This window comes from Coptis chinensis, chromosome 9, assembly GCF_015680905.1.
Source record: "Coptis chinensis isolate HL-2020 chromosome 9, ASM1568090v1, whole genome shotgun sequence".
NCBI classification, from domain to species: domain Eukaryota; kingdom Viridiplantae; phylum Streptophyta; class Magnoliopsida; order Ranunculales; family Ranunculaceae; genus Coptis; species Coptis chinensis.
Genome location: NC_141464.1, coordinates 58794942 through 58819274, shown reverse-complemented (window position 1 = coordinate 58819274; position 24333 = coordinate 58794942). Strand labels below are relative to the sequence as shown.

The 24333-nt window shown below is 38.1% G+C and overlaps 2 long non-coding RNA genes across 3 annotated transcripts; one reads left to right on the top strand and one right to left on the bottom strand.

The window, feature by feature from the left end:
* Positions 1-1493: 1493 nt before the first annotated feature.
* Positions 1494-6512, top strand: LOC147476993 (uncharacterized). Of its 2 annotated transcripts, none has more exons than XR_015208730.1 (4): positions 1494-1875; positions 2497-2571; positions 5266-5699; positions 6315-6512. It is a non-coding gene; the product is annotated as an uncharacterized LOC147476993 (long non-coding RNA). The 2 variants fall into 2 exon arrangements; XR_015208731.1 differs by lacking the exon at positions 1494-1875 and adding an exon at positions 2388-2404.
* Positions 6513-9765: 3253 nt separating this feature from the next.
* Positions 9766-21010, bottom strand: LOC147476992 (uncharacterized). The gene is made up of 3 exons (XR_015209189.1): positions 20948-21010; positions 20813-20870; positions 9766-9859 (listed from the first exon to the last, which is right to left on the bottom strand). It is a non-coding gene; the product is annotated as an uncharacterized LOC147476992 (long non-coding RNA).
* Positions 21011-24333: the final 3323 nt, after the last annotated feature.

Below are 24333 nucleotides of genomic sequence, written 5' to 3'. Positions count from 1 at the left end.
GCAGAATTTATTAAAAAAACCTTAAGAAGACGACTTGCAATTATTCGACTCCGGCCATGAACAAATTACTATTCACACTCATTCATTACCTCCTCAACTCCATGGCACCACTTTGACAAAGATAACCCCAGCAAGCATTTCTGACATGTTCCCTATGCATACCATAGTCTTGACTTTGCGAATACCTAAATCATAGATTTAAAGCAGGTAAATGTGTATATTAAATCTAGATAAAAACACATGGGACCTGAACAAAGACTATAATAAGCAGGGTCATACCTGATACGCTAAGAAATTTGAGGTCCATAATTCCGATATAATAAAGTCAGTACAAATAGTACACAAATCTTGCAAGATAAGCCCTTAAGTTAAAAAGCAAAAAACAAAAGAAAATTCCCATTATACACAATCAGAGGTATGTAAATACCTGAATATCAATAAACGATGCAGCAGCAAGAACACGAAATGCATTACTATTATTAAGCTTTGGGTAATGCCCATATAAATACTCCAAAGCCAACGCAATCGCTTCCCCATTAATATTATCATCAACAACCAATATTATTTCACTTTCTTCGGTAAAATCACAAAGTAAAGAAAGAGCACAACTACAAGCTGGAAATATGCCCATTCGCAGAAAAGACCACCAAATTTACTAGATTTAACTGAAAAATATGATAAAGGGAAAAAAATCATACCTTTACAACAAATCATTGTATAACACTGAACCAAGACCAGAAAGCTACTAGACAATTCGTGAATCGCAGGATTACTACACAATAGTGGAATAAAACGAAGCAAGAAAGAGGTTAGTTTACTAAAAAAAAGCGAAATTCGTTAGTTTTAAATGGCAGCAGTGAGAGAGCACAAGCGTTGATGCCAGCAAGGGCAGAGTCGTAACCATCACCAGCATATCGAGGCAGAAACATCAGGAGTAGACCAGGAAGGAGGGGGAGGCATGGCACCACCGTACCTCATGATGTCATTGTACCTGAAACCAGGGTCAGCCTAGTTGTTATACAGAGAGGAGGATGAACCTATAATTCCAACTCCTCCTACACGGTGGTTGTGGTTGAGGTGGTCCTTATTAGTAGCAGGAGTGTACTCGGAGTGGTATCTTTTCAAGGAGAAAACAACATAGGAGGAGGGATCTCCTCTAGATGCCGGTAGATCCAGCACCTCTTGCATTGTTGTTGTTGTAACCACTAGTTGGGTTGTAACAATACATTTGATTCGCCATTGTTTCTTTTTTCAAACTCAACAAGCAAGCAAAATAGTTATATGTTCCGAACTTTATGTAACAGTCATAGAAAAATAGTCATAGAACACCAAATTCTAATTTTTTAGTATCGCCCCACAACTGCACTAAAAAACTACTTCTAAGCCCACATTCAGTCTCTCGGCCCGCTTTCTTCAAACACGTGCAGTTTCGTGTCTCTAAGAAATGCTTCACAAAAAAAAAAAAATATAAGAAAAAAAAAAAATATTGAATCGCACCATCTTTCTAATTTCACGACTCTTTCTTCACTTTTGCCTATTAGGATTATTTTCCAAACACCAAGCGGAAAACTAATTTCACTTCCCACCTATTTGTTTTTGGAAAATTAAGAAAATAACCAAAAAAATCCCATAATCTAACTGTTTGTCCTGTCTCACCCACTTGATGCTCGCTTCTCTCACTCACTCAACCAAATACAAATTTACTCCTTTTTAGTGTATTTAAAATAAAGATTTGATTTGATTTATACTAATATTTTGTTTTGGTGATTTTGTAGGTTATTTTGAAACACTTTTTTCGGAGTACCACTACTGTATTCACTAATCTTTATCGACGGATTTTGAAAGGAGTCGCGGAAGAAGAAGCAAGGCAAACAGGTTTAGAGCTCTCTGTCTCTCTCATTCTCCCCTTTTAATATCCATTAATTGTTTTCAATTTCAATAATATAGCATGCTTGGGTTGTTAGGCTTTAGAATTGGGGTTTCAAGGGTTTAATTTCCGATAAAAATGGTATATTTTAAATTCCACGTTGTTATACATATTACATTTTTTTTTTCAACTTCCAAATTTCTCTTCACATCAATTCGGGTATTTCCAGTTCTCTTTACTCGTTTAAGCATAGTATGGGTTTGTTTCAATTTTTAAATGATTGAATTGATTTCCTTTTAGTTTAAGCATAGTATGGGCTTGTATCTGTTAATTGTGTGAACAGTTGATTTCGCTATGGACTGTACTGATTTCAATGAATCGTCCTTGCTCATTTTTATTGTAAGCAAAATTAATTTCCTTTAAATCCCAGCAATGGAAGATATACTATTGTTGTTTCCTCTCTTCCTAGTAGTTTGTGGTATTGAGTCTATGCCCCTTGTTTCTCTCCATAGCTTTCGTTGGAATCTTCAAATGAAGGTGCATTTTGAGTTCTTTTCAGTTTTTGTGCAATTTTAGTACTGTGAAAACTGTAAATTATAATGAATTTACCTTTGGTTGGGAATGTGCAGGTGGAACTGTGAAGAGCTGAATAGCTTGGGGTTGGACTTACTTTCTTGTTTCTTTTCAAGCGTGTTGATAATAGTGTAAGCAATCTTTTGATTTTTGTTGTTGTTGTTAGTGGAGTGGTGATTGGCTTTGTTTATCGAAAATAAGCTTTAATTTGCTTTTAAGTGTGGCTTTCTTTTAGATATTTATGTAAGTGTAATGTATACACTTATTTTGCAATAGAATGTATATGTTTGTTGATTAACTCTGATTGTCAAAGCAAAACCATCTTATTGTCTAGATTCTGGAATTTAGTTTTTCATTGAAACTTTGGATTTTCTAATTTCTAGTTTAAATAATACACAATTGTCTTGTTTCTTCTCTTGCTATTGCTGCTCTATAGGAACTAGGCTTTATTTTCATTGGCTAGGGTTGGTCTATTTGCCTTATCGATTAGGATACTGAATCCCCTGCAAGTTTACGTTAACTATTCAGTAAATTGCCGGTATTGTTTTGTTGATCTGTAGTTTATGTGGTACTAAAGAAGATAGCACATTTAAACTTTGTGCTTGAGGAGCTCAGTTTACTTTTTCAATTATGTTTTGGTTACTTGAGAAGAGACAGACCATTAGAGTATGCTAAGTACAATTCCAACTCAGTGTTCACTTTACTTGTTTTTGTCACTTACATGTTTGTATATTTCAACAATTTCTTCATTCTGACTTCTGATATTACTAAATTTCCCTTTATAAGTTTTATATTCTGAAGAAAGCCGTAAGATGGATTTGGTTGGACACAAAACGTACTAGTTTGACTTTTGCACACATATACTTTGAGAGTTGTATGGAAGTCAACAAATAGAAAGAATATGAAATTCTTTCTTATTGAGGTATTGTTGGTTACGTTGTTAACTAAGTTCAAAGACCATCTTTGAAGGATCCGAGATCTCTCTATTGCTTCAGTTACATTCTAGTTTTCCTTATAGTGCTTGTAATGCAGGAACACCTAAGTGGGGCCAACTCAACTCTACTTATCTCTCTTACTCTGACAAATGGAAGCATCAATTGTGTCTAGGATAATTATTATTCTAGCCTTCCATATCTCTGAGATAGATTTAAAACCCCTAGCATCCAAATGTTAATCAGGATAGCGTAATGGCATTACGAGATCTTAAATTCTCAATCATTTGCATTCAAAAGAAAAAGTCACCATTTCGGTTCTTTATTCACAAGTTCCCCAGGTTCTTGACTATACTTGGCTATCAAGAGAGTGCAAGTAATGAACAACATTATGTGACGCCGACACAACTTAATTTTAATTCGAAGAGGTTTTACATTTCACGCCATTTGTCGCTTATTGAATGTCATTATTGAACCTGTCTCAGAATCGCTTCATTTATTGAAAATTTGAAAACCCATGATAGAAAGGCTCACCCTTATCTTGATTGAATTGGTTACGCCAAGAGTCTTTGAAAGCAGAGAAAGCAACAACCCAGCCACCGGGTATTGAAGAACCTTCATCCTGTTCCCATTACCTCAAAATGTTTGCCAACTGTACCTCAGTGGCTCAGTGAACTTCTCACTGTGCTTCCACCCATCCTAGATTAGTACATGTGTTAGTTTAGTATGATGTGTACTACTCAGATATATAAAATGAGATTTTCCTGGATCAAGACAGTGAGCAACATTTGTTACTTATGAGTTACAGTATTTACCCCTAAATTTTAGTTGGTATTGCTATCTGTGCTTCACTGCATTGTGCATCACTGCATCTTAGAGGCTCTATATCACTATTACATCATATTATACTATTAGTGGTAACAGTCTGCCAGATGTGTTTACACTATAGAATACCCCATCATATTTGTTTCATCCACCTTTTCCTAAGCCTTGAAACTTAGGTTATAAAATATAGACCATAGCTACCTAATGTGAAGGATTTAGGTACAAGAAAAAAATGGCTGATAGTAGAACAACCAGAAGAGGATTGCTGGGAGGGGCAATAAAGCCAAGCTATATTCGCAAGTGTAGAGAAGATGAGGTTGGCCAGTCAATCTATCATTCGTTTGGCATCCCTTCAATTTCTTGTGCAACTAGGTTGAAAAGATCAAGATATGAAATAGCAGCTACATTGGAATTGGACGGATGACAAATGATAGATAATGACGGGAGAAGACATTTGTGAAATACATGTAGCTTGGTCGCTTAGAGGACCTATCAGTTGAAATGATAGCGGTCAATACAACACCACAAGACTGGAAGCATCAATAAGCTAAATAAAGGCAAATTACGTTGATTCATATGAATTAGCTTGCAGTATATTAATTATTGGCCTAATGTAGATATATTTAGGTTGCTTTTCCTCCAAAAATATTAGTTGAACAATGAGGCTTGTTTCTGACGCAGAGTATGCTCGTTTAAGATGCTTGTTTGTCATATCCTGCTCACTAGCTTATTTAATAGAATGCACTCAAATAGTCAAGGACTACATTAGTTTGTGGTATTTAGAGTTGCATATAGGCTGACAGTATAGTATTAGTGATGGTTTGACATTGTTACTCAGGCATCTTGAATATAGTGCATAGTCAAGTGCATGTCATATTGTCATGATTTGATATAGGGCTACTGCCAATGAATAAGTTTATGTCAGAACTCATGTTAGTTATATTTGGATGCTACCTAAGTTCTGGTGATTGAAGTAGGTGATGGTCGCCTGGATTCTAGCTTAAGCTCTTATGTTATTTTGTTTAGGGTCAGGGAAGTAAAGAAGGAATTTGCTTCTGTTGCTTGTAGTTTCATGGTTGTGCTATTTGAACAAGGACTTGACTTTGGCCCCTTTATGAATATCATGTGTTTTTAATTACTAGGTACTTTTTTTTTCCAATAATTCTTTTATTTCTGCTACTATACTTGGCTATATGATGATTATTTTCTTTTGTTTCCATGTTTATATGATGATTCTACTGTAGAATGTTTCTTATATTTCAGTGGACATCATCACCAAGTTGATGCTATTAGTCTCTATTTGAAAGGCTGATATTTGGTAATGTTACTAGCAAAAGTGATAGTAGTTGTTTTTAGCAGTCTGCGTAGGGCAGAAAGTTTGAGTCGTGTTCAAGCTGGGATTCCGTTACCTACACGAAAACGTTACCCCATCGAGTCTACATTCAAGCGAACCAAGTTTCATTACTTGTCGATGTCTGTGCTAAAAGCTACAAAACTAACAGGTTAGACTATTCAAACTGAAATTTTTATCGTTCATATACTTACATTGATAATGAACTATCGTAGTTTACTTTTCAACTTTTAGGCACTTAAAATTGATTAAAGTGTACATACATTTTTTTTCATCTCCTTGGGAGTAGGCTAAAGCATTGACAGTACGTTTATTTATTTATATATAGGTGTTTTGTTCCTGGTTGTAAGTGTTGGAGTTATTCACAAAGGATTTGAGTTGTACATGTGTTCTCCAAGAACAATTAATGGGTATTGGACATAAGCCTATCTTGATTTAACTTAACAATGGACAGATTGTTTGTTGGCAATATCAGGGTTTCTTATAAGATGATTATAATGACTTGTAACTTGTTTCAAATAGTTTCGGTCGACTTAGATATATTAACAGTTGCAATTCTGCTTATTCACATAGGTATTTATGATCTTGAGTTAACTATTTTGCATTCAACTATCATACCTACTAATGATTTACTTTAAATCCTTAAGAAATATCTTATATATAATTTGTGCATGCCTAGATTACTTGGTTACTTTGTATATCGGTACATTTACTAGCTATTTTATATCAAGTTATATTAAGTGTCACTACCTCTTTTCAATTGTAGAATTCAAGTGGGCTAGTGTGTTAAAAGATGTGAGCTAGGATTTTGGGGCTCCAGGTACCAGTTGGGAAAGCGCTGTGGATTTGTCCAATTTGTTCATATGTGGGTGATCGACTTTGACGAGATTAGGTTATTTTTTCATTTGGATTTGGATTAGGCTGATTATATTTATATGAATTAGATGGGAAATATGTTATTTACTTCATTATATTTTACGATTAAGTACACATATATATGATATCCAAGGGAATTGGAATGTTTCAATGAAATTAGCAATATATATGAGTATTACTTGAAATTTAATGGATCATATTTAGATATGTAGTTTATTTAAGTGTGCAGTTTATTGCAGGTCCCCAATTTTGTGAGTATATATTCACGTTTTTTTTTAATAATAATAAAAAAAAATATATACATATCACGATTTTAGCCAAACCGTCATGACTATGGTATTTTTTATGACCGTTAAAAAGGATGAATACATAACAGTTTATTTAAAACTGTCATAAATAATATGATTTGTTGTGACGGTTTTTGAACAGTTATTACCGTTTTTTATGGTTTTATGACCGTTAAAAAGGATGAATGCATAACTGTTTATTTAAAACTGTCACAAATGATATGATTTGTTGTGACAGTTTTTGAGCAGTTGTTACCATTTTTTATAGTAGAGAGAGGATAGTCTAAAACAAATATTTGTGACGGTTTTGGGAAAAAAATAAATGACTCTCACTCTGTCATGGTTTTGGGGGAAAAAAAAACAGTGACAAAATACTTTTTGTAACTGTTTTTAACAGTGATATAAAGCCTTTTTTCTTGTAGTGCAGGGAGCTAGCTAGCTAGGCAGCTAGCAGCAGCAAGTGTAAAAAAGACAGAGAGAATGAACCCTAAACCCAATAAAACTTGTTTCTTATAAGTAAAAAAACTTATCTTAAACAATCAAAATTGAGGTTGGGGTTAAACCATACCCATCTAGATACAAGGGGCACACTACAAACACAAACATATTTACAGAGGGCATCACTAATCATAAGTACCTCTACTAAAAACAGATCATAGACCTACAATTCAACAATCTCTTTAAGGAGAATAAACAATAAAGCTAACAACATAATTACAAATTCCACCATTTTCATACCTTTTTCCGTCCAACCAAGAGATAGAAACAAGATCTGCGAGGAGTTAAAAATAGAAGAAATTAAAACTCTTGAACATAGTTCAAATTTTCATCAAACAATTTAAATATTCAACGAATATTAAGAGCTAATTTACAAAACAACAAACCTATGTACACAAATCCCTAACCAAAATTAGTTTTCCAAATCAGAAATGTTGAGCGTCACATTGAGAAACCCTAACTCATTCTCAAACCAAAATCTGAAATCCAATTAAACCCTTGGTTTATAAGAACAAAAAGTGAATAAGAGAATTGAAGAGGAAGGCACGAAAATAAAAACCTAAATTTTCCAAACCCAAAAACGAGAAGAATAATTGAATAAGAAGGAGAAGAAGAACTAACAAAAGAAGAAGGGAAACAAAAACTTACCTTCGTTTTAGATGGGGAAATGATAGTTACGTTTAAGAACCACTTCTCGCCCTCTCTGAAAGAGAGAAATAGATGAGTGCGGGATTCCAACCTTTGGTTTTAGTCTGTCTTTTATTTTTCATATTTTTATTTTTTATTTATATTTTTTTATTTTTTTCTTTCTGACGGTATCCATTGTGTTAGTCAACCGTGACTAATTAATTATGATAATTATCTAAAACTAGCCAATTAGCCCACCTGTAGCCGGGCCTGTTACATTGATAGTTCACAATGAACTGATTTTACTTTTATCAAACTACTAACAACTACAATACAACATTACCCAGCGTTATCTGCCATTAGCTGCATTACCTACTATTGGCAAAGTATTGACTGACCTTCCTCCACTGAAATATAATTGATACATCAATAGCATAAAAAATCAATAGCGGGTCTGCCATATGAAATTAAGTTTCCTTTGTACTAATTCTTTTGGGGAGTAAGTATAATGATTTTTTCAAGGAAACTAAAAACAGTAGTTCGTTGTAATCATGTTCAATGATATAGTTTTCATCAGCACATTGTCAATCTCTTAGTTGGAAATTGATTAATTCAAATCTAAGAAATCTAGCAAAAAAAGAAAGAAAGTTCATTGACAAATTCATTTAATTAAAATTAGTATATGGTATGCATAAATTGACCAAACGTCTATGCCATGCCAGCTTGTTTCATACAGACCTACGACTTGGGTATTTTATATCTACCTCCAAACTATATGCCTCTGATTTAATGTGCATTTAACCTTGAACCTCTCAGGGAACAATAATATAGATAAGTTTATATTTAAGGAAAACAAAAATATATACTAACAAAAACTGAAGATGGTAATTCTCATGATAAAGGCTCTAATGTCGCCGTTTTCTATCTTGGCGCGTATTCGGCATTGCCTCTCTGCATTCGTGGTGGAATGGTAGATAGCTCCTCAACGCCCATGAACACAGTTTCTCCAAATTTTTTGGCATAACCTTCCCTGTTTTACTGACATTATTCCAGCATCTTAGATCAAGCTTTAAACCTGTAAAGATAAAATACAACTCAGTGGAAGAAATTCGTACCAATTATGCAAGACAACCAATTTTAACACTGAAATCCAATCCAAAATAGTAATTAGATACATAACTCATAAACATTCCAACTTAATTACCAACTAATTGGAACAGTCTAGTAAACATATTGAGATTTTTCTCTAAAAACTATCACACACAAATTAATATAATAATACGTTAGAGTTCAAAGCGGCACAATAAAAAGCAAACCAACTAACCAACTAACTTAATTGAATGGGATAACAATGGAACAAACAACGTTAGTATGATTATAATCTACTTGGGTCTGCGCCCTGAATACCCACTTTAAAATTTTCCGCAATTACCCAATTACTTCGCCTAAAACTGCTCTACGGACTGTTAGCTTTCATAGTTCATCTCATGTATACCCCAAATTTTGATCCAACACATCCAAGTATCAAACACTCTCATATAGCTAAAGCTATATATTTTTGAAGTAAAAATCTTTGTTTATCAATATGTGACCCCAACATTGAAAGTTACCCACTAATATTATAAATATTATATATATATATATATATATATATATATATATATATTCAATTCTTTAATTCCAAACTGAATTGAACATAGAGAGGAAGGATCATCTTACAACTTTTTTGGGTATAACACCATTATACAGTAGCTAAAATTGTATCTTGGCTGTGTCTCAATTCCAACCGGCGATTACCTGTATCAAGTCATATAAGGTGGGTCATATCTAAAGCACTTGTCCTCTGGAAGTCACTGGAAATTTTATCTGAAGAGTAAAATGAAAGGAAAAAATTATTTTGTACATAGAAAGAGAAAGGAATTAAACCTAACCTCTTAATTATGAGTTTGTCTATGAAGACGGTGGTCATCAACCAATGTTCTCATATTTGGCAGCATGCACATATTTTCCTCCATGTTTGAAGCTAATATTGTTCACTAACACAAATAGAGTGAACAATATAATAGTTTGTATTCACAAATAGTGATACATTAAGTAAGCACTTCATACCATAACCAAACAAAATAATTGACACTTGTAGAGGTTTGGTGTTTACTGGACAACGACCTGATGATTTGTGTGATAGGGAATGATTGCACTCTTCTCGGGATAAGAGTTGCCTACGTATCAAGTTTCTTGCGGTAAACTTGAATCAAGCCTTACGTAGTTCATCTCTCTCTACTTATAGATGTTTGAGCTGACCTTTCTTATTTGCTCCAGGCCGTTATGAAGTGTAGATCCACCTTGTGTGCTATCTTGGTGATTCTCCATTACTCTGATGTTACAAAGTAAATGTATCCTTGATTGTTGCGTTGACTGAGCTCCAGGATTGAGCTAACTGATTTGCTTCTATAAATGGCTGTAATTGATGTTGGGGACGACCTGGGTTTTGGTCGTTGGTACGCTCTGATGAATTGGTACGAGCTGATGGATTACGACCTAGAGTGTGGACACGTGTACTGTAGTGTAGAACGAAGGGTACTTACACAGTCCCCTTTATTTTATATGTTCTATGTACAACTATGGTTGAAAAAGTACGGGTAAAATAAAGCTTTATAACACGTGTCGGATAGCTGGTTATTTTAATCGGGTTTTGAAAAATGTGCGGGAACTGTTGGGCTGGATTCGTGGACCCAAAATTGCGGCGGTTTGTGGTCGAGTCATGATTGCAATTGTGGGAATACGAAAAGGTTTGTTTTTCTTCAAGGTTTTGCACTATCATCAAAGGGTTTTGTTGTGTTGGAAAGGTCATTTGTGTCTTCATTCTACCAGTTCAACGAAGAAAAAGGCAGAGAGAAAGAAAAAAAACTCAACAACCTTTCTTTGTTCTTTCATTTTCCAGGTGCCTTCTTTGAAAAAAACTTGATCTTTGTTTCTTTTTGCTTTCATAATGTCTATGACCAGTGATAGTTTGAGTGGTGAAGTGGAGGTAGATCAGTGGAGAGAGAGAATGGTAAGTGATGGGGGTGATGAGGTTAAAGTTCGTAGTAGAGATGGGGCTTCATCGTCTTCTTCAGTGGAGATGATGGCTGAGGAGGCGGAGCCTAGGTTGCTTTATGCTGATCTGAAAGAGGAATTTGATTAGGTAGATGCCGACCTGACCATGTACGACCTGAGTGGAGAGAGGAGGTTGTATAACAGTGATTATGTACCTCGGGATGGGGGTGTCGTTGTTTGCTATGGTCAGTTGAAGGCTGGGCTTAGGCTGCCCTTTTCTCGTCTTATTGTGGAGTTTATGAATTTTTGTGGGAAAACCCCTTGTCAATTCGTAGGGAATAGTTGGAGGGTTTTCCATGTGTTGGATTTGTTGAATAAGAGGATGGATCTGAAGGAACTTGTTGTTGATGTGGGGGTTACTGATACCCAGGGCAAGAAGAAGGGTAGTGAGAATAAGCCTGTTGCCCAGAAGTTGAAGGGATCGGGGAGTTCAGCCCCACATGACAAGAGTGCTTATGACATTCTGGATAGGCTTGTCACCTATGAGGACCCAGCGAGTGGGTTGAGTAAGTTTGTGAAGAATGGTGACTGTAGTTTCAAGAGCTATTTAGTTGTTGGAGGGTTACTGGAGAGCATTGCCCTGGATGGATATAGGCATCAGTTGGAGACTGGAAAGGACTTGGGGTTGAACATTAAAGACATCGCTCCCTGTCCTTTGTAAGTGCCTCTCCGACCTAGGTACTGTCTTGTTTTCCACTTCTACTACTTTGTGATTTACTTTGTTTGTTGTCAGGTCCTGGCTATGTATAGGAAGCTGAAAGAGATGGCTCTTATCTCTGATCTATACAAGAAGGAGTTGGATGCTGTCAAGGAGGCTTATGACAAGCTGCTCGCTGTTCAAGAGGTGGAGCGAGCTGAAATGTCTGGGCTGAGGTCACAGGTCAGAGATCTTGCTTATAAGGTGGCCTTGTTGCAACCGTCTCTTGATGTTTCACGGGTGGAGGTGCATAACTGGATTAGTGAGTGCAGGAATGCGCAGGTTGTTACTAAAAGGGTTCAGAAGGAATATAACGACCTGGTCGACTTGGTAGAGAGAGGTGATACTTACGTTCTGGTGGACGACCTCCTGGAGCTAGAACATAAGTATAAAACCCTGAAGAGGTCAGTTGAAAGTGGGGCTACACCAGTAGTTGTGGAAACTACTATTGTAGATGCTAGTAGATGACCTGATCTACCATCCGATCTTGCTACTGCTCCAGACACTCAGCCAACTGAAGAGGTCTCCATAAAAGTTGTGAATGTGAGTGGTAATTCAGCTGGTGGCCCTGTTGGTGAAGAGGGTGGCCCACTGGAGCCTTTGAATGTGGAGACTCTTCCCCGTGTTCTCTGACTGTGCCTCTTCTCTCTTTACTATTAATTTGTTTGAATGATGATGAACTATGTTTTCTCACTTGCTTTGGTTGATACTGATAATTGATATTGATAACTTTGATTTTTGATGATGGCGGTGCTGAGGTCATTTTTTTAGGATAACCTGGGGGCCTCTAGTATCCAACCCAATTTTGTAAGTAGTAAAGTATTTAAATTACTTACTTGTTCTGCCTTGATGTTGTCTTTGAATTTTTCGTGGATATGATTGCTTTTATTGTTGTTTGATTCGTTATATGACGACCTGTACTGCATAGTGGTAGTCCTGATAACTTGTTGTACTATGGTAGATCGTCTAATGTCCTGTACGACCTGGTGAGATGATCGTAGCTGTCACCTAGGTCGCCTTTTTTTGAGTTTGATTGGGTCGTTCCTTTTGGGGGAACTCCGATTGTCTGATAACTAGCCTTTGATTGGTAGTTACAGTTGAGCCAAATTTAACCCTGTTCAAAGGCCTTAAGTTGATTGTGGGTCCTTTTGGGGGTCCCATATGTTTGAATTTGACTGATAATTGCGTGGACTTTTCAGTTGAATCACCCTGGCCATGCGTTGGTGTTAAGTTGATTTAGGGTCCTTTTGGGAGACCTTGGGTTGGATTGATTTGATAATTTACCACTGTGTGGTAACTGTAGTTGAGTCGTTCTTGACTCCGTCTTAGATGTACGACCTGACATCGTGATGTCCTTGGTCGGGTTGGGTAGTGCGAGATGCCTGACACTCATGTAATGCAAAAGATGATATTTGTGCTCGAAATGTTGATGAAATTTTATTCATATTGACCGATACATTTGGAAAAAAAATTATTGATAAAATCACTTGAGGAGAGCTGTATTCCAAGGTCGAGGAAGCGTATCACCGAGTTATGTTTTTATCCAGTAAGCTCCATTTCCAACGACTTTGTCAATGATGTAGGGGCCTTCCTATGTTGGGTCGAGCTTGGCTGGAGCTAAAGTCTTTTTGAGGATTAGGTCACCAGCTTGGAAAGATCTTGGGACGACCTTCTTATTGTAAGATCGCTGGATTGTTTGGTGGTACCGAGCTAGGGATATTGCAGCTACTTCCCTTCGCTCTTCTAGGAGATCAACTTCTTTTTCCAAGATGGTGTCATTATCACCTGTTTCAACGATGTCAGAATGTGTGGTTATGATTGTTAGTTCTGATGGTATGACTGCCTTTATTCTGAAGCAATGTGTGAAAGGAGATTTATTGGTATTGGCTCTGGCTGTTGTTCTGTAAGCCCATAGAATGTTCTTGAGTTGCTCTGGCCATTGGCTTTTCTTGCTCTCCAAATTCTTTTGGAGATTTTCCTTGATTGCTTTGTTGGTAGCCTTTGCTTGACCATTGCTTTGTGCATATCTAGGTATAGAAAATGCTTGAATGATTCACCATTTTTGTAGAAATGCCTTGACTTGTGAGCTAGCAAATTGAGTGTCAATGTCCATGACAAGGGTGTGGGGGAGACAAAATCTTGTGATGATATTGATCCATATGAAGTTGATGATGTGGACTTCTTTGACTTGGACTAGTGGGATTGCTTCAACCCATTTGGTAAAGTAATCTGTGGCTGCTAGGACGTATTTGAGTCCTGTTTTCTTTTGTGGGATGAATGGTCCCATGATGTCTAGCCCCCACATATAAAAGGGCCATGGGCTGGCTATGTTGATTAACTCTCGTGTTGGACTCAGATGGTTGTGTCCAAATGTTTGACATTGGTGGCATTTGAGAACGTATGTCTTTGCCTCGATGTGCATGCCTAACTAATAATACCCTTGGGCGATTGCTCCTGCATGGTTGCCGCATTCGCCTTTGTGAATCTCGTCAAAAATGAATTGGCCTTCGCGTGGAGTTATGCACCTGAGGTGAGGTCCTCCTGTGGATTGCGGAACAATCATCCGTTGATTACAGTGTATCTCGGAGCTCGGAATTTTATGGCACGAGCGTTCTTTGCTTCTGCTGGGAGGTCGCCATGTAGGATAAATTGCAGAAATGGGCCCATCCAAGATTGAGTGACCTCTTCCTCAGGTGAGGGCTGTAGGTCTGTGAGGCTGTTGACACTTTCTTGTTGGTATGCAGGCCTCTCCAGGATGTCAATGTAGATTGTGGTTGGACATGTTTCTTAGGTCTTCGAGGCTAGGAAAGCCAGGCTGTCTGCATGTCTGTTGTCCTCTCGAAGAATGTGTTCCAAGGAGAATGCTTTGAACGAGCTGGGCATATTTGGCCAGGTTTGCTCCATTTGTTACATACTCTTTGTTGAGTTGCTTGACTATTAGCTGTGAATCACTGTGGGCTTTGAGTTTATGGACTTGTAGTTGTTGTGCCATGCGGAAGCCTGTGATTAATGCTTCTTACTCCACTTCATTGTTGGATGTTGCAAAGTCAATCTTGATTGACTTTTGTAGCTGTGTTCCTTCTGGTGATGTTAACACAGCCCCCAGTCTAGTACCACTATTGTTGCATGCTCCATCTATGTAGAGGTGCCATGTGTCTGGGGTGGTTGGTTGATGAAATGAAGTGATTGGCTTGGGCTCCCAGTTGACGTCTTCTACGGGGAAGTTTGCCTAGAAATCAGCAATGACCTGTCCTTTGCGAGACGTTCTGGGAACAAAGTCGATATGGTGTTCTTCAAGCTCTTTAGCCCATTTGGCCATGCAAGCTATTTTGTTGCTAGAACTCAAGACTTGTTTGATTAGTACATCTGTGATAACTTTGATGATGTGAGCTTAGAAGTAAGGTCGGAACTTTCGAGCTGAGTACATCAAAGACAACATCGTTTTCTCCAGTGGGGAGTAATGCTTTTCTGAATCTGCTAACATCTTGCTGGAGAAGTAGACTGGCTTTTCGATTCCTTCGTGTTCGCAAAAGAGAACTGAGCTGATAGTGAAGTCGGTAGTTGCGAGGTAAAGCCCCAATGTCTCTCCTTCAGTTGGTTTGGAAAGGATGGGTGGCGTTGATAGGTAAGCTTTTAGGTCGTTGAAAGCTTTGTGGCATTCGTCTGTCCATGTGAATGTTATGCCTTTCTTCAGTATTTGCAGAAACGGTATGCACTTGTCAGATGCACGTGAGATGAATATGTTGAGGGCTGAGACGACCATGCTAGATAACTTGTAGATTTGTTGCTTGGAGGTCGGTTCTGTCATCTCGAGGAGAGCTCGTATCTATTCTGGGTTTGCTTCGATGCGCCTTTGTGAGACGATGTATCCTAGGAATTTCCCTGAAGCTACCCCGAACACGCATTTTGCTGGGTTGAGCTTCATTTTGTTTTGGCATAGTCTTTCAAAGGCTTCTTGTAGGTGAGAAATGTGATCTCTAGCTTTTTCACTTTTGACTAGCATATCGTCTATGTAGACTTCCATAGTGTCGCCCAGCAAGTCTTTGAACATTTTTGTGACCAGTCTTTGGTAGGTCGCACCTGCATTCTTCAAGCCGAATGGTAGGACGTTGTAGCAGAACGTTCCCTGTTCGGTGATGAAGGATGTCTTTTCCTGGTCTTCCTCTACCAGTGGTATTTGATTGTATCCACTGTATGCGTCCATGAACGGTAGGAGTTCGTGACCTCATGTTTGATTGACCAGAACGTCAATTCTTGGTAGGGGGAAGCTGTCCTTGGGGCAGTGCTTGTTGACGTTGGTAAAGTCTATGCATAGTCGTACCTGGCCGTTCTTCTTGGGAACAGCTACAATGTTAGCTAACCAGGTCGGATCCCACATTTTTGAGCTTTTCTATCTCTTCATTGATGGCTTTCTGAAATTTGAGAGCCAATTTGCGAGGTCATTGTTTGATAGGCTTTACATTTGGATTGACATTTAATTTGTGCAAACGACCTGTGGGTCGATTCTAGGCATATCGATATACGACCAAGCAAAAATATCTTTATTGAGAGATAAAAATTTGACAAGTTGCTCCTTGAGCTTGGGGTCTAAATCTGCCCCGACATAGACAAACTTTGGATCATCATCTGTGCCCAGATTGATTTTTTCTCCTAATTCTATTTGTGCTTGCTTCCCTTTGAGCTTGTCTGCTGCTGCTGGTGGAGGGCTGGAAGTTTGAGGATCTTGCTTATATGGGACGTCCTTACTTTCGATGACCTGAGGCTTGGATGAGGTCGTTGTGCTGACGTGATTGCATCGGTGAGCTTCTAGTTGGTTGCTTCTGAGCTCCATGATGCCTCGGGGTCCAGGGAATCGCAGGACCTGGTGTAGGGTTGATGGAATTGCTTGGATCTTATGAATCCATCGGCGTCCTAGAATGGCAGTATAGGACGACTTTACATTAATCACACTGAAGCGTGTTGAAGTTTTGACCATGTCCTCTTTTTCTCCAATGGAGACTGGTAGGGTGACGTCTCCAATGGCATCAGTGCGTTCTCCGTTGAAACCATAAAGTGGTGCATTTGATTTTATCATCACCGAGTCTGGCAAGTACATATCCTTGTATGTTTGGTAGAAACGTATGTCGCAAGAACTGCCTAGATCAATGATGACTCTTTTGACTGTCCACCTATTGATTTTGACGTGCACTACCAGGGCATCATTGTGGGGTAGGCGCACCTTGTCTAGATCGTCCTCCGTGAATGCTATGGAGGTCGTTGACTGAGAGATGGTAGAAGTGATGATTTCAGCTTTGTGGGAGAGGTGGTAGATCTCCTGAAGCGCTCCTACCCTTACGCGTTTTTCCCTACCTGAGGTTTCGTCTTTGGAGGTATCAGTAATCATGTTGATTACCTTTTCCTCGTCATTGTCGGAGGAGTGCTGTCTTCTGTTGTGCCTCGACCTACCTGGAGATTTAGATCGTGGGGCTGTTCTGCTCCTGCTTCTGTTGTTAGCAGGTCGTTCATGGCTGCGGCTCCTGCTTCTGTGGCGTTTGGCATCTAGCTTATGCCTGAGATCACTTTCTGGCCGGAACTCTTTCAATCTGCCTTCCTCGACCAAGTCTTGGAGGTAGTGTTTGAGGCTCCAACATTCATTGGTGTCATGGTGGTGGAGCTTGTGAAAATGGCAGTATGGACGTTCTGGGATGGCGATCACCTTGTTGATGTTGGGCTTGAAGTATGGTGCTGTATATATCTTCTTCAGGATCTGGCTTGGTGTCTTGGAGAAGTTTGAAAATTCCCTTTTTGTGTAAGAGGGCTTGTGGGATCTAGAGCCCTTGCTGCTGCTGTTGTTGTTGTTATGGCCAGAATAGTGGTTGTCTTCTTTAGGTTCTTGCTTGTCGCTCACTGTGAGGACTTCTTTGCCCTTGTGCTGGGCCAACCATTCCTCATACTAGATGTACTTGTCTATTCTATGGTACAGGTCGTCTAAGCATTCTGGCTTGTTTCGCATTAGAGACCCTGCTAGGTCGGAGTCATCCAGGAGAGCGTTGGTGAATGCAGAAGTTGCAAAGCTGCCTTTTAAGTCTGACTCCATTGAGAGGAGCTCTTTTTTTGAAACGTCCTAGGAAGGCACGGATCGTCTCGCCATGTGCTTGCTTGAGCTGAAACAAAGAGTCCAGGTCGGCTTGCTTCTTCCTGTTGTGGACGAACTCTGCTGTGAACGACTCAGCTAGCTTGTCGAAGTTGCTGATTGAATCATGAGTGAGCATGTAAAACCATTCCAAAGCTCCGTCCTTCAGGCTGGTTGGAAAGAGTTTGCACTTCAAGTAGTCGTACTCTGGAGCGCTGTATAGTGTGAGGATCTGGGTTAAATGAGCTACGTGCTGGCTTGGACACGAGCTACCATTGTACGGCAGGAACTTTGATTGGATGAACTCTGAGGGAGGCTGCTTGTCCCTGATTTTAGTTGTGAATGGTGACGCCTTGTACGTCTGGAGGGGTCTTCTGAGCGATCTGGAGCACGCTGGCCTTGTCATTCGACTTCTCCAATCTTTGTGCAAAGTCTTCTAACCTTTTATTTGTGGTGGTGGTGAGGTATGTGACGGCGTTGTTCTCCACTGCGTTTGGAGTGCCGTTGTTGGCGTTGGAGGTGGCTTGTTCACGCATCATCTGGTTCTCTTGTTGCAAGGTGAGGAAGGCTTCTTGGAGCGTCTTCATTTGATCTGCCAACATTTGAAGTGAGGGGTCCATGGTGGTTTTTCTGACCAACTTTGTGGGCTTCAGAAAATAGTGAGTGTTCTTTTCTCAAGGAAACGAACTGGCAGACGGCGTCAATGTAGAGGTTTGGTGTTTACTGGACAACGACCTGATGATTTGTGTGATAGGGAATGGCTGCACTCTTCTCGGGATAAGAGCTGCCTACGTATCAAGTTTCTTGGGATAAACTTGAATCAAACCTTACGTAGTTCATCTCTCTCTACTTATAGATGTTTGAGCTGACCATCCTTATTTGCTCTAGGCCGTTATGAAGTGTAGATCCATCTTGTGTGCTATCTTGGTGATTCGCCATTACTCTGATGTTACAAAGTAAATGTCTCCTTAATTGTTGCGTTGACTGAGCTCCAAGATTGCGCTAGCTGATTTGCTTCCATAAATGGATGTAACTGATGTTGGGGACGACCTGGGTTTGGGTCGTTGGTACGCTCTGATGAATTGGTACGAGCTGATGGATTGCGACCTGACGTGTGGACACGTGTATTGTAGTGTAGAACGGAGGGCACTTACAACACCTCAAAAGAAGATGGTCCAAACACTTAAACAAATCAACACCTGTACCAAACAACACCTTGTTGCACAACAATCTGTATGTTATTCACCTCAGTTATAGAAATTACCCTACAAATAACATTGAAGGAAAATATGGCCCACATACCAGTTTCTAGCTCTGGAATTAATGGACCTCTGAGTGGATTCTATAACAACCCAACCACTGATCTGCCTGCCCCTTAAGAGGAGGCAGATAAGTTTTCACTGAACCTAGCTTTTACATGGCGCATGTGGGACTAGAAATGGGCACACTCAAGGCATCTTCTACACGCCTTGCATCTAGTAGGTTTGACCTTCTGGTTTCTCTCCTTGTTTCTTAAGCAATTCCCGATGAGCAGTTTCTTCTTGATTGAAGTGGAACAATTGAAAGGTTTTCTGCAAATAACTTGTGGAACTGATCAACGTAGTTTGAGTGTTGTGTCACACATGAATGGACGGAAGCCCTTCTTTTGGGAGGAACATAGACGGAGAACAATGTTATGCGGATTCCATGCACATAGGGCACTTGGCTTCTTCTGATCCCATTCTTTAACATCCTCTAAAAGGGGATTATGCAGATACTGCAATGAGCTCCTCGAGCTGCAAGGATAAATCTGCCTTGGATCGATCAGATGATACAGAAGATTTTTTTTTTATTCCTTTGGCATTTTAGAATTTGCAGCAGTTACCACCAAGCACTACTATATTCTATGAAACCACCTTAAAAATTTAGACTAAGGATATTCAATTAAACACCACCATATCAATCAATGATTAAGCCATGTGAGAACCTAGCAATTGAATATTATTTTGTTTCACTCTTTAGCTTGCAGAGTATTCTATTAATAGCTTACTAAATGAGCTATGAAGGGCCATACCTTATGGCAAACCTACTCAAAAAGCAAAATATTGTAATAATAGTACCACCACTTCTTGAATCTTGATATTTCTCAAATTTCTATTTGTTCTTCCTAGGTTATAATGGTACTTGAAGCTACATTCTAAAAACATATTTATTAGTTTTCACTGAGAGGTTGAAAACATACCCAGTAGTAGCCAATAGGACACCGATATTAATATTCCTAATTGGCCTAAAACATTGGGTTAATTTAAATAAAACCACTATTGTCTAACTATATGACAATGTATATATATATGTAACAGTGAAGAAGTACGTGTTGATTTGATGAGATGAGCTCTGTAAACTTTTATAAAAGGTATTTGGATGACACCAATAATGGTGTTCAAAAGAATTGAAAAGGACGTATCACCACATTGGAAGGTTTAGTGTTCAAAGTATATGCCTATAAATTTAGATCTCATTTTAATGGACATTGCAGATCCTAATTACTGATTTTGGTAGTTAAAAAGGTTACTACATGTTTATATGAGGTGCTTGTAATTCACAAACCAAAAACTGGAAAAAATGAAAAGAAACAAACCCCAAAAGTTTTATCTTAAGGGTGAATTAAAAGTTCAAAGTTAAATACTGGTGATATCACATGGAAGACCTACAGTTTTGGGGTTCCTCATCTCATTGGACATGCATATTCAATGAAATTCCCTAGTAAAAAGAAATGTAACAGAAAGAAAAAGTCAACAACAAATTATGTTCACACGGCTGCTACAAAGATCACTAATAGAATGCCAATCTAGTTATCATATACAATGGCGACATTTAACTCGTATGTACTGTTAGACATTGTCAACTTACGAAGCACCAAGTCAGGGAGAAAATCAAGGTTGATGCATGCATGGTTGTTGGCATAGAATCTAAAACCAAGAAGATAGATTATTCTTTGTCATGGATTCCACCACAATGTGATATCTACTTTTACTTTTTAGTAACATACAAATTTTCTACCCCAGATAACCATTTAAGGTTGATAGAGTTACCTCTGTAAGTCTGTTCCTCAGTTGCTGAGCAAGCACAATGCTCCATATTCAAAGCACACTGCCATTGTTAAAATACGTCACAATTAATTTCAGGAAATATGTTGCACTATTTGGTTTGAAGAAGAGGATGCATACCTAGTTGCTAGTAGTCACATGTCTTCGTTGATCAACATCACCTTTGTAGTCACATGTCATTCTAATCATCAAACAACAATGATAATATAATGATTGTGAAAAAAATACCAAATAGATGAAGATAATAAAGAAGGAAATAAGGGAATTGAAGAGTTTCACTAAATTCATCTTTGAACTTGTTTGGATTCAATTAAAGAATTTGTTCTCTTCAAGTGTCCGAATTAAGAAACGAATTCGTTTTCTCCAAAACGTACTCTTAAAGTCTACCCTTCTCTCGTTACACTAAAAATGACGAAAGAGAAGTCTATAACAATATATGTGAGACATTTTTATCAGCAAAGTGACGCCTCTCTAACAGTTGATGTCTTTGAATTAAACTAGCCCCTCGTCTGTTAGTGTACTTAAGCTTCATGGTAGAAGCTCAGTCACTGTCCTCTATTAGAAACCCCCTTCCCCGCTCGCTTGTGGCCATTATTGGAATCAAGTCCGAGTTGGTCCCCTAAAAATGAAGGAAAAAAGAAAATGAATCATAATTTGTTTCTGAAAGGGATTAAAGGTGTAAAAACATATTATGTAGCCATGTCTAGTGCCTACTATATTCACCATGCAATGCCTATACTATTAGTGAACAATAAGCTAATGCGGAACTTGGAATAGGTGGGAAAAAAAAAGTTGGAATTTGGACATAATGCATCATTCAAAAAGAACAATCTAGTCACTGAAAATGTCAAAAACCAAAACTTTGATTTTGAACATTTGAGGTAATACCATATATTGGAATCAAATTTTCATCTCATTAATTAAATAGTTTCTAAAACCATCAGTGTAGAATTCATTTTTACATACCTTGTATTTGTGCTTGTTCAATTCCTTTTAGGGTTGTACCCATTCTCCCTCTTCTTCCGCTTTACAATAGGTAGCACCCTATAGAACATACCATAAGGCCGACAATCATTTCCCTATTCAACATATCCTTTAACAAGCAAACAATAATAAAACATTAAGATCATCCCTGACAAATTCATAAAGAAGGAAGGATTGAATTGTCTATATCTAGTAGCTACTCACCAACCACCGTAAAGATGAAGTCTCACAAATACTGAGTTGGACGGTCGCTATATGTGAAACTTGCGCGCATGCTTTCAAAATTACCGAGTTGAATGGGAAGGTATTATACAAAGAGTTAGAACTAAAGTCTAGTAAAGATGTATAGTCCTACTATCATAGAAGAGAAAGGCAAACAAAGCTTAAATGTTCTAGAATAAAATACTTGTAACCATTCAATTATTTTTCCAAAGTTATGCAACATATTGTCTACCATCTCGATCTAAGCCGACAGCCATCGCATCTATGTAACACTATGTAACAAACTATAGATAACATCTTTGTTTAGTTATGTCACTTTACATATGTCTTCTTGAGTCCTGAGTGCTTCCTAATATTGTTGGCTACTGTTCTCAATGGTTTATAATTCTTCCATACTTGTTTCTGTATTCTCCATTACAAACTTTGAATAAGTATATTCTAATCATATTTAATTTTTTATTACATAATTAATAAACGTATATAGCTCGAAAGAAACAACGAAAAACATTACCTTGCCGAGAACATTTTCTTTTCTGGATGGAATTGATGTAGATATCTATATATCATTGCGACGTAGAGGCACTGTTCTTAAACCACCTATTGCTCCTTTCTTTTCAAGCGAAGCCTATTGCTGCCCATGTATATTTTAGCTGCTGGAATGTTCTTCCTGCAGTGTTTGAGTAACTCACACCAATCTCACTACAGTAGTTCCTCCAGTTAATTAAGGCTTTAGTGACACATTGAATGTCTCCAAATAGGTGTACTTGTTGCAGTCCTAGCCAATGTGCAAGCCTTGTCGCTAGTTCTGCAGCATAAAATTCTGACTGCAATGCACTGTTTGGTATTAACTTACTAATATGAATAGTTTAACTAATATGAATAGTTCAATGGCTTCATACGAAGGAAATTGACTGCAGGAGTCACAGACTGTTATGTCTTCCCATTAGTTTTAGTTGATTGCTACTAAGATAAACTTATGAATTATTCCTACTGTCCTTGTTCTATAGGAGAGGTAAATAAAATGCCTAGAAATCTATGATGGCTGAGAGCGTTAAAGTGCCACATAAATCTATGAAGTCTATTCAAGGGTACGTAACAATGAAGGCTTTTGGTTTCATATTGCCATCCAATGGCACTGGTAATTATATGTGGTCATTAGTCATTATATATGCCATGGCTGGTTTTTTGACTGTAATCGTCAATCAAGCGGCTATGTAAGCCTTTACTTGAGGAGGTGCTCTGGGGCATAGTCTGAACCTGAGTTATGCACCATCATCTATGATTATTACCCTCACTCTCTTCAATTGTGCAATTAAATTAAAAACATAGACAGGTCATGACCATACGCTATGGAGAAAAATTTCTCATAAAGAAGAATATAAAAACTTGGATTTCTTAAGTGAAAACTTAGAAATACCCCTCCGTAATATGTGATGGAATGAAGCAAGCAAAGTTGTTTTGAGTAATAATGGCTACAAAATAGTGTGAATACATTTTCTAGGAGGTATAGTATTCGATTGCTAATTCTACAATTCTATGAGCAAGATTGTCACAATCGAATACTCGACTTCTGAAACCTCACGCCTATTCAATACCAGTATCCCTTCTGAATCACCAGATTAACACATAAATATTTTGGATAGTGCAAAAGTTATATGATCTGTATTTAAAAAGAGCCTATATTTAATGTATGTCGACAGGAGTATAATATTCGATTGCCAATTCTATGAGCAAGATTTCAAGAGGAGTTAAGGGGCTTATACCAGAAAGAATGGGCCTCCAAGAAAACAATAACTTTAATGGCTTATTCCCATATCCTGCACTCGAAGTATTATTCAAGCAAGAATAAATGCAAAATGCTCTAAAGGCGATCTCTATTTTCCAGACAGTCATTGTGACAATAAACCGGATTTACCTTGAATTCCTCCCATTTTGTTAGGTTTATCTTTGATTTTTCAATCAGGGATCCAAAGTTGGAACAAATTTTTGTAAATTGATAAGAGCCCAAAACTGTAGTTTTAACCCCTTAACAATATTGCTTTTCGACCAATTATGTGATTAATAAGTAAGAGTTAGTACTGTTATCGTGTTCTTATGTATTTCAGGCATTGGAGTCGAATATGTGCAGAAATGTGTCCCTTTTGTGAGATAAAGGAGAAAAGGTTGGTTGCTAAGAATTTCTATGATTAAAGGCCAAGATTCAAGGAGAAAAAACATTTTTAAAGCCCGGTCAAAGCTGAAAAGTCAAAGTAAACGCGGGCAGAAATAGCGTATAAAAGTCAGCAGAACTTCTGAAGGCC